This window comes from Echinops telfairi, unplaced genomic scaffold (assembly GCF_000313985.2).
Source record: "Echinops telfairi isolate 266 unplaced genomic scaffold, ASM31398v2 ScPeMD7_7421;HRSCAF=8459, whole genome shotgun sequence".
Lineage (NCBI taxonomy): Eukaryota > Metazoa > Chordata > Mammalia > Afrosoricida > Tenrecidae > Echinops > Echinops telfairi.
The window spans coordinates 18279982-18289753 of NW_022111321.1; the positions used below are offsets into that span (position 1 = coordinate 18279982).

The window sequence follows — 9772 nt, forward strand, 5'->3', positions numbered from 1 at the left end:
GAGCTCTTGGGACAAAATCGCCTTTAGCATTTGCATTATTAGTTACATTTGATACTGAGTGATATCTCTGGTTCATGAGAATTTGATTTGTCACACTGACACTTTGTGCCATCACATGTATTTTACTTTTCTTACTAATATGAAAGAGAGTAATATTTGTTGTTATCCATATTTTAAACTTTCATTAGACTATGTCCTATGTATATTTGGTAGCTGGTTTTAATCAGTCTAAGGAAATGCCCTTCCTGAATATTGCAAGTTTCTAAAGTCTTTATTTCTGATTGTTTCCATCTGTATTTATATGGTGGTGTTATTCTACCTTATAAAAACACTCACAAAATATTATTACTATTTTATACAAGCAGGTTTCTTAGATTTGTTTAGATGTTTACCAATTTCTTTGCTTTGGATCATTTCTTTCTTCTAGAAGTTTATCATTTAGAAGATTGTTTACTGAATGGTAGCAGTAAGCTGCCACAATTATGTTTAACTTAAATTGTCCTTATTTTGTCCTTGCTCTTTCATGAAAGATAGTCTTGCTGGTTATACAGTTCTAGGATTATCATTATTTTCACCCCACAATTCAATTATTCTATTGTATTTACCCTTCTACTATTTCTGAGAAATTTTGAAGTCATTCTAAATTTTACTTATTTAATAAGTAGATCCTAATATCTATAATTTTCTTTGCTATATAGAGTGTTGTGTGAACAAGTTAATTATTCCCAAGTAATTCAATTTTCCACTATATTCCTCCTCCTACTATTACTGTTGAAAACTTTGATGTCATCCTCATTTTCATTCCTTTAAAAAGTTTTCCTGCCCACTTCTCTGTGAGTTTGTCCCTCGGTGATAGCTTGCATACGACTGTGATAAAGGAACTTGTGCCCAATTGTTTGAAACCAGCTTGTGTGCCGTGAAGGAGTGGAAGTCAGCTTCAGTTTCACTTTTGTCCTTTTTATAACATCACAGAGCAGTGTCTGGATCTGATAGGAAAGGGGATTGGAAGGTTCTCAAGCCTGTGGCCCTTGTCTCTTTTAAAAAAGTGTTTACTGTATAGACTCGAGTATCAGCCGAGCTTTTCGGCACATTTTAAATCCGGTTTTGTGGTAAAGTTAGGTGCTGTGGCTGATATTCGGGTCGGCTTATACTCGAGTATATACGGTATATTATCCCCCCTTTAGTTTGTGGAGTCTAACACACACAGCGGAAACAGTCCGCAGTTGCGCAGCCTGTTGCATGAAGACTGTGACAGTGCCCCACTGAATCCCAGATAGGCGCCTCTTCCTTCCTCTTCTTTCCCCCTAGGCTTCCTTCCCTCCCTCCCTAACCTTTCCCCTTCTGCCTCCCCCTGGCCTGCCTCATCATAGTCTTCCAAGTCTTTCCCCGCTTTCCCTCCATAATAATGGTGTCAGGAAATATTTATTTTAATGATATTGACTAACTTTGCTGAGCGTGTCTTCCAATTTTTCCATGTCATGAGGTGTTCAGCATTCTTTATCATTAGCTTTTAAAGATGCATGCTATTTCATCGTGAGTATACCAGAGTTTATTTATCCATTCCTCCCCAGATGGGGTTTTTGGTTGTTTCCATCATTCTATTATAAAAATCACTGCAATAAACATAGATGTCCATAGATCTGTTTGTGTTTTGTTCTTTATTTCTTTGGGGAATATACCAAGAAGAGAGATTGCATTTGTTTAAGGATGCATCCCATTGTTTTCCAAAAAAATAAAAAGTAAATAAACCCAAATCTAAACTCACTACCATCGAGTCAATGCTGACACATAGCCACCCCCTGTGGGTTTCTGAGACTGTAACTATTTACGGGAGTAGAAAGCTTAGGTCTTTCTCCAGAAGAGCTACTGGCGGTTTTGAACTGTGGACCATGCAGATCACAGCCCAACACGGCACCACCAGAGCTCTGACCGTCTTCCGTAGTGGCTGTGTAATTCTACCATCCCACTGGCAATGAATACGTGTTACACCGTCTTCACATCCTCTATCCTCTCCACCATTCATTCTTTTCTTCTTCTTCTTTTCCTGAGTGTAGATGTGTTGGTGTGAGGTGGTAGCTCATTGTTGTTTTAAAATCATTTTCTTCGTAGCTCCTTTAAAGATCTTGTTCACTTTGGACTTCAGCAATTTCACTTTAATAGCTCTATTTTTATTTTCCTGCTTGGAATGCAGTGAGCTCTCTGAATCATAAAATTGGCTTATCTCATAAATTATGAATACTTCTCAGGCATTCTTCCTTCAAAATTTAGAACTCCTCTGTTCTCTGTATTAACTTATTTTGAAAGCATCAATAAGACCTCTATTAGACTCTCGCATTTCCCCTGCATTTACTTATGCGTTGTGCTTTTAGTCTTTCTGTTTTGTGACATTATGGTTAAATTCTTTAAATGCATTTTCCAATATAATAATGGTCGTTTCATTTGTGTGCAATTGTATTAAAATCTGATTCTAGACTTCAAATCTAGTCCATATTGTATCACATTTTCAAATGTTTAAATTTCAATAAAAAATTCAATTTAAAAATGGTCTCAAAAAAGGTCTTATTTGTGTTCTTTTAAAAATTCCATTAAACTTAAAAAGACCATCACAAAGTTATCTTATATTCTGAGTCCAAGATTACAATATGTAAGCTACTGAAATGGGGAGAAGGTCCGTAAACTTCCCCTGGTTTTCTACCCTTGCTCATGGTATTTATTTATTCCTGTGTCTGACCATTTTTATTTTGGATTCACTATCATCATTATGGTTACTTTGAATGGGATGGGGGAAGCTCTAGGGATCTTCTTTGAGGTGCTTTTGCTCAGAAAGAAATGGCATCTTTCTGCCAGACTCCTGAGAGTATTGCCAACCAGGACACATTTTGTTTTACTTCTGGTTTTGTGGTGTCTCTGTGCCTATGATAGGGCTTTGTTTTGATATGTCCTACTGGGTAGGGTGGGCTTGCAAGTCTGGTTTCTAGTTTGGCAGCACGGGGGCACTTTGGGGAGAGGGTAATTGATGGGCGTGTGGGAGCTGGTCTCTGTTGTTCATGTTGACTTGCTAAGGGCAGCCCACCAGGTGTTGGTGCCATTTGTTAGTGATGAAGGTGGTGGTAGTACATGTCTATTGGGTAGGGTGGTACATGGGAGGTGTGGTAGGTATGGCTGACTAGTGAGGACACAATGTCTTCCTTAAGCCCAATGGGTCTTGTTTCATGCCAGATTTGTTTATCCTGTGTTTCTGTTTTATTGGGGAATCTATGTATTTGCCTTCTCTCACTGGGTGTGTTGTCTGCCTTGCCCCCAAGTGGGCCAACTGTGCCTGTCCAAGGGCAAGGCAGCTAACTCCATCCCACATATCGTCTCATATACTTTTTTAGTTCAATTTTTTCCCCTAAAAACTGTTCATCTAAATCTTGATCCTTTCACTTGACACTCGGAGACTTAGGATTATTTCCCATGTCTGTTTCTCTTGGTTTTGGGTCTGTTGTAGAGGATGGGGTATTGTGTCTCCTTAGAACCCCATTTTGTCCCAGTTCCTCCCTTTACTGTCTTAGAGCTCAACACTTTGTTTCAAAGTTTGCTTTTGCTATTTATGCAGAAGTTATTTATTTATAGCGGAGGACTTTAAAAAGAAGAGTAGTCTACCACACTACTAGAAAGAGAATTTTCATGTTTCTTTTCTCATTATAAGATGTGAGAGCAGGCTTTTATATTATAATTTTGGAAAATTAGTAAACGCAATGCTATTTGTTGAATGGAAAAACAAATGCAGGTTAAGTCAAATACCTTTTACTTCTGCTTGCTTAAAATCAATTCTGAACTATTCAAAGAATTTTATAGTTTCAAGGTTTTGAGCACCAATCTCTGGTGATTTCAGCATGACCTATGTTCACAGTGAATATTACAGCTACAGATCTATATATAGAGATAATGCGTGAAGCATATACCAGGGAAAGCTATATATAGATTTATTTAGCTCCAGAGAGCAAAGGAGATTAGAACAGAGCTCTTCCACAGCTTTATTAAGATAGTCTCATTTTCTCCATTTTTAATTGCTCTAATAAAATCATTTAAAAAGAGAGGCATTTTACAAGATCGTCTCTTAAGCACTCAACTTTAGGCGCCATGCTTTCTTCTGAAGATAGATTAGTGTTCATTTTTGTTTAATAGCTTAACCTCAAGGGCAAAATCTGCCAGATTCCTCACGACTGCTGCTTCCTCAGAAGCTGCTGACACATGGAAGAGGGCTGAGTAGAAATCAAACTTTGGGACAACTTGAGTACTAAAGGAACAGTTTCCCCAACTGTCATTATCGCAAGCTACTATTAAGAGCAAGCAAAAACACCCAGATGGGTTAATGGCATTTTCTGTTATGAAAGATTGAAATTGGGTCTCTGCTATGTTTGGTTCCCACTGTAATTAGTCTTTCCTTCATGAAACGCCATTGCTCCATTACTCCTCTACCATTTGTAAAGAGCAAGTTATACACTACTTCTGGCATTTAATTCACCTCCTATCTACCAGCATGTGGTGCAGAATAAGAAAAGGACATTTTGTTCAGATTGTGTTGTGCTCTAGAATGCCAACTCCCCATCAAGGAAGAAAAATGGGAGTGCAAGTAAAGAAACCACAACACGGTGGTTTCAGATGGATTTTGTTCCAGCATGACGCACTTGCCTATGCACATCCTCATCTGCTGTAGGAGGGCACACGGACAGCTGACACATCCCCCCAGCTCAAAGGACAAAAGGCAATTTTTTCCTCCTAGTTCATTGCCAATTCAATTCTCATCACCTTGTGGGTGTTCCCATGGTCATTGAGTGGATGCTGACTCACAGTGTCCTTATTGGACAGGTTAGAACTGCCCTGTGAGTTTCTGAGATGTTAACTGTTGACAGAGTAGAAAGACCCATCTTTCTCTTTCAGAGTTGCTGGTGGTTTTGAACTGCCGACCTTTCAGATCTCGGTCCAATGGGTAACTACTGCACCACCAGGGCTCCCGTTGTGGAAGGTACTCCGGTAATATTCAGGGGAAAAGATTACAAAAAGATAAAGAAGGGAGCTGGCAAAGGTGTTTGGATGTCTTCTTGTTTCTTTACGTTTGTCTTTGCCACATTTCCTTGGTTAATGGTGAAAAGGGAGAAGGGATAATGGGTGCTGTACACCAACAGAATGTTGCTGTAATAACCAAAAACAAAAAAACCTCCACTGCCATTGAGTCAACTCCAACTCACAGTGGCCCTGCAGGGTGGAGTAGAACTGCCCCTATGGGTCTCTGAGACGGTAACTCCTTATGGGAGCAGAAAGCCCCATCTTTCTCCCATGGAGCAGCTAGTGGATTCAAACAGCTGACCTTGATATGAGCAGCCCAATACATGGCTCACTACACCAGCAGGGCTCCTTTGGATTTCAATGAGGTGAGGTAATTCTGGTTTTTTGTTTTTTTTTTTTACTTTATTTGCCTTTTGTTTAGTCTAAAACTCAGAAAAAGGCCAATAGGTATGTCTCAAGACTCACAGGAGTTTTTTTTTAATTGAAGCTACATGTACTGTTTTGGTCTTTCTTATTATTTTTTCTTTTTGTTTTATTTTAATAAATTGTTTTATTGGGGGGGCTCTTAGAGCTCTTATAACAATTCATACATCAATTGTATCAAGCACATTTGTACACCCATTGCCACCATCATTTCCAAAACAATTTCTTTCTACTTTAACCCCTTGGATCAACTCCTCTTCCCCCCCCTCCCCCCCCTCCCCCCGTGTTCATCTGGGTAGACAAGGGAAACAAATCCAGGGAGACTCATATGTATATAAGAAAGAGGTTTATATACAAGAGTAATTAACTATTGATAAACTGTCCCAGCCCAGTTTAGATGAAGTCCTTAAGTCCAATATTAACCAATCTATGAAATCCCCTTCAGACTCACGACATACATGAATGATGCTGAACGCAGGAGGATCACAGGCCATTGGGTTGTAAGTCTTTTGGATCCAATGGTGTAAGCATCTCAATGTTGGCAGGGGTCTCTATGTGGCTTCTCCGGCTGAAGAGTTCTTGTTGCATCAGGGTAGGGTCATGTGGTTTCTCCAGCTTCCAAGGCGTCACGCCATGTGTCTTGTCAGTTGACAGTCTCTAAGGGTGTGAGCCAAGAGAGAGTGTGTGTCCCACCTCCAGGGAGGAAATATATCAGAGTTCCCAGAATTCTCTGGAGAAGGCCATGCCCACACAGAGGCCTTATTGGATATGACCTGATTGACAGACTAGACTCTACCCCTTCATTCATAATCCTCATAAATCCCAAATTGATACCAGATTATGTAACTACCACCCTCCCCTACCCTCCCACCCTTGTGAACCCTTGATAATTTATAAACTATTTTTATTTGATACCGTTCACTGTTTTCCTTCACCCATGTTTCTGTTGTTTTTCTTATTGTAATTAAGATACACTAAAAAACATTTTTTTTGCTCTTATCTAGAGAAACTGAAAATTTCCTTCTGACCGCTACCTGTTTCTGGCATATCTTTCCAATTGTCATCAAATTTTCAAACTCTTCATTCATTTTCCACATACAGAATGTCAGGCATCAAAACTATTGTGCTATGAACCATTGAATAGAAAAAGAAGAGCTTATAGGGTCTCAATATTTTCTTCTTTATTTTGAATACTTTAATCTCAGAACAAAATTGATTACCCCCCCCCCCCCCCCTACACACAATCTACAGTATCAAACCCTATTCCCAAATAAGAGAGGGGCCAGGGCTTGAGAGGCTTTCAGCTTGCTCTCTACCCACAAACAGGAGAGGAACAGTCTGCTAGTGATCAGCACATGGGGCCGCAGCTACTGTGAGAGTCCCAGCGACGCTCTACAGAGGGCACTAGGTTTGAGCGTAGAATGGCCTGATCCGTGGGAGACTGTGAGATCATCCGTGTCATCCTGAAGGAGGGTTGGGAAAGATCTTACCCGGAACAGCAGCACTGGGTTCCTTGGCTGTCAATTCGTGTTCATCAGTGCCGAAGCCAAGCTTAGATGCTGTTGGAGCGGGTTGGGGATCCTCAGTGGAGAGGCAGTGGAGAAGAGAGCAATGTCGTTTTGAATCGGTCCACAGCCAGGTCCTTGACAGCGTTGTTGTTCTTGTCTGCCTCTGTCTTCGGCTGCAGTGTACCATGTTCTGCTCCATGTTTGCCATCCCACTACATGCCCCGATCGCAATGCAGCAAGGTGAAGACACACATCTGTTGGAGATTGTCACCGTTTCAATCTTCTGATCCAAGATTTCCTTCATGAACTTGGTCTTGCTTGTTTCCATTTTCTTCTCCTTTTTATCCTTGGGTAGCTCTCGGCCTTCCTTGGTGACGGAGACCACATTCTTTCCATCAGACGCCTTGAGCTGCTGCCTACAGTGCTCATTGACAGGCTTGGTCACAGAGACCACCTCGAAGCCCTGCCTCTCTACTCACGCCACAAAAGCAGGATTGGCCACCTGCTCTGTGCTCTCGCCAGTGACAGGATCGACGGGCTTTCGAGTCCTTCGGTTAGAGACATCTCATGGCTGAAAGGTGACCTCATCTCCAGGCTGAGGGGGTGTGATAGTGCAGCAGCTCAGAGAGATATCATTGGTCAGTAGAGTCCTCGGGCTGCCAAGCTTCAGGATTTTAGAGAAGGCCTCATCCAATTGCTTAGCGTTCTCTTTGTTTTCTGCCTACTCATAGAAGAGCTCAAGGCACCTTTTGACAATGTTTTTGAGGACGACTTTCAAGATTTTAGATGCTGGCAGGGGTGGGATGGGGTGGGGGCAGGTCCTCAGAGTCCACCACACTATCGATGCAGTTGAGATATTCTGGCATGAGCTCATCACCGGGGTCCATGATGAATGCATGGCAGAGATAAAGTTTAATGCTGTCCTTTTTCTTCTTTTCCTCAAAGAGCTCAGTGAGGGAGCCTGGCCGGAGATGAAAAGCAATGCCCTGAATTCCATCTGACCTACAGAAAGGTGCTTGACTGCCAAGTGGCTTTTGCAAGTCCTTCGTAACGCTCTTGTAGAATTCTCTATATTCCTCCTAGGGCTTAGGGGATGCCATCACGATTTCTGGTCCCAAATTGGCTTGCTTAGTTCTTCCAAACGTATTTCTCTTTCAACTTCTGGGTTTTCTTTTCCTTGTCTGCACCACTGTTGAGTTGGTAGTATAGTGGTTAGCATCACATCCTGTTTCACGCACCTTGAGGAAGAAGAGTGGCCAGGACCAGAAGACAGTGAGTAAGGGGTGGTGTATAGATTATACAGGCTTGAAGTCTACACAGAGGTGAATCAAGAGATCAGGGTCTCAATTTTTGCCAAACAAAACCCAATGTTGACATTCTGAACAGGGTTAATCCATGTGTTGTCCTGTGGGCTAAGGCATCACCTGTCCTGGAGGCCCTTACCAGCGAGGTCTTGTCCTAGTGCATCTGACATGATTTCTTTCTAGCTGAGGGAAGCACCACATTTTAAACTAACTTTACTTTTTATTTTTGGTCTCTTTTCTTTCTCCTCCACTAGATCCTAAAGGCCTTGAAGGCAGGGTCCAATTTGCATTCTATCTTCACAGTCTTTTTTTTTCAGTATTGGAACCACATTTTCTGCCCTCACGGGTCTGTAGTGCAAGCTGGCACCACCTTTTGAAAGCAACATTGACAAATGGAAACAGCTTTCTATTTTAATCCTCATTTGTTAATGCTACTTTTAAAAGGAGTGCCAGCATGCTGTATTGGCCAATATGCACCCATGAAAGCCAACCAACCGAAGCCATCCACACACCATGAGGACAGTCCTGAGGTGAGCCCTGCCTGGCTGGGAGGGAAGTGCAAAAGAGGAATTGAAATATTTACAGATTTTTGCCTCCTCAAAACCCTGCTTGTTTATGCGTTTCTAACCTAGTCTCTCACTGGCAGTGATTTCCGTTAGCTGCAGATGTCCAGGCTTTAAATTAGCGAGGGGGCTGCTATGGACTCTCGGGAGGCAAATCTCAGTGACACCGTATTTTAACTGACCTGTCAGGCATTGGGAGCAGCTGCAAATTAATCTGATTCCTACTCTCCTTGTTGGTGGGGATTTACTGGTTGAGGCTGCTGGGTGTTAACGCAGTTCTTGGAGTGGGATTGGCCTGGAAATGATTATTTATTTTCAGGAGGTAGCCTGCTTGCAATAGACCATCAGTCCCTGTGTCTGCACAGCCTTGTCCACCAGCTGCTGCATCCACCGTGGGCATCTTGCCAAGGCTGCACTGATGGCTGAGAGTAGCTTTCTCTGCTTCCTCGAATTCCCCTTCCCCTTCCCTGCCATGTGTATTTCCATGATAAATCACCCAGGAAAGATTTCCAATGCATTTTGACAGGATGAAACGGTGTGGTTCTGCTTGATCTCATTAACAGCCCCAGAGGCAAATGCTTGCATAGCATGTGAGGCAAGGCCAGCTTACAAACCAGCTATGCCAACTGTGGATGCTCAGTCTTTCTAGTGAAGAGAATCAAAGAAAGGCCTTAACGGACACCCCGCTGACTTGCTGCCCCTGACCCCAAACAGAGGGAGTGATGTATGCGTCACATTTTCATTTGCAAAGTCCCAAAAATGTAATATCAAGGAAGCTATTCCAAGAAAATTTGAACACCTAGGGTTTTAAAGAATATACTCACCCTCATTCATTAATTGCACAATTATTTAATAGCTGAATTATACCTGAAATTATACTTAATCATAGATGAGGCAAAATCCAACAACCTTCACGTAGCTT

General features: G+C 41.8%; 1 pseudogene; it reads right to left on the reverse strand.

Moving 5' to 3' along the window:
- Positions 1–6933: 6933 nt before the first annotated feature.
- Positions 6934–9250, reverse strand: LOC101647441 (annotated as a pseudogene).
- Between the last annotated feature and the right edge of the window lie 522 nt (positions 9251–9772).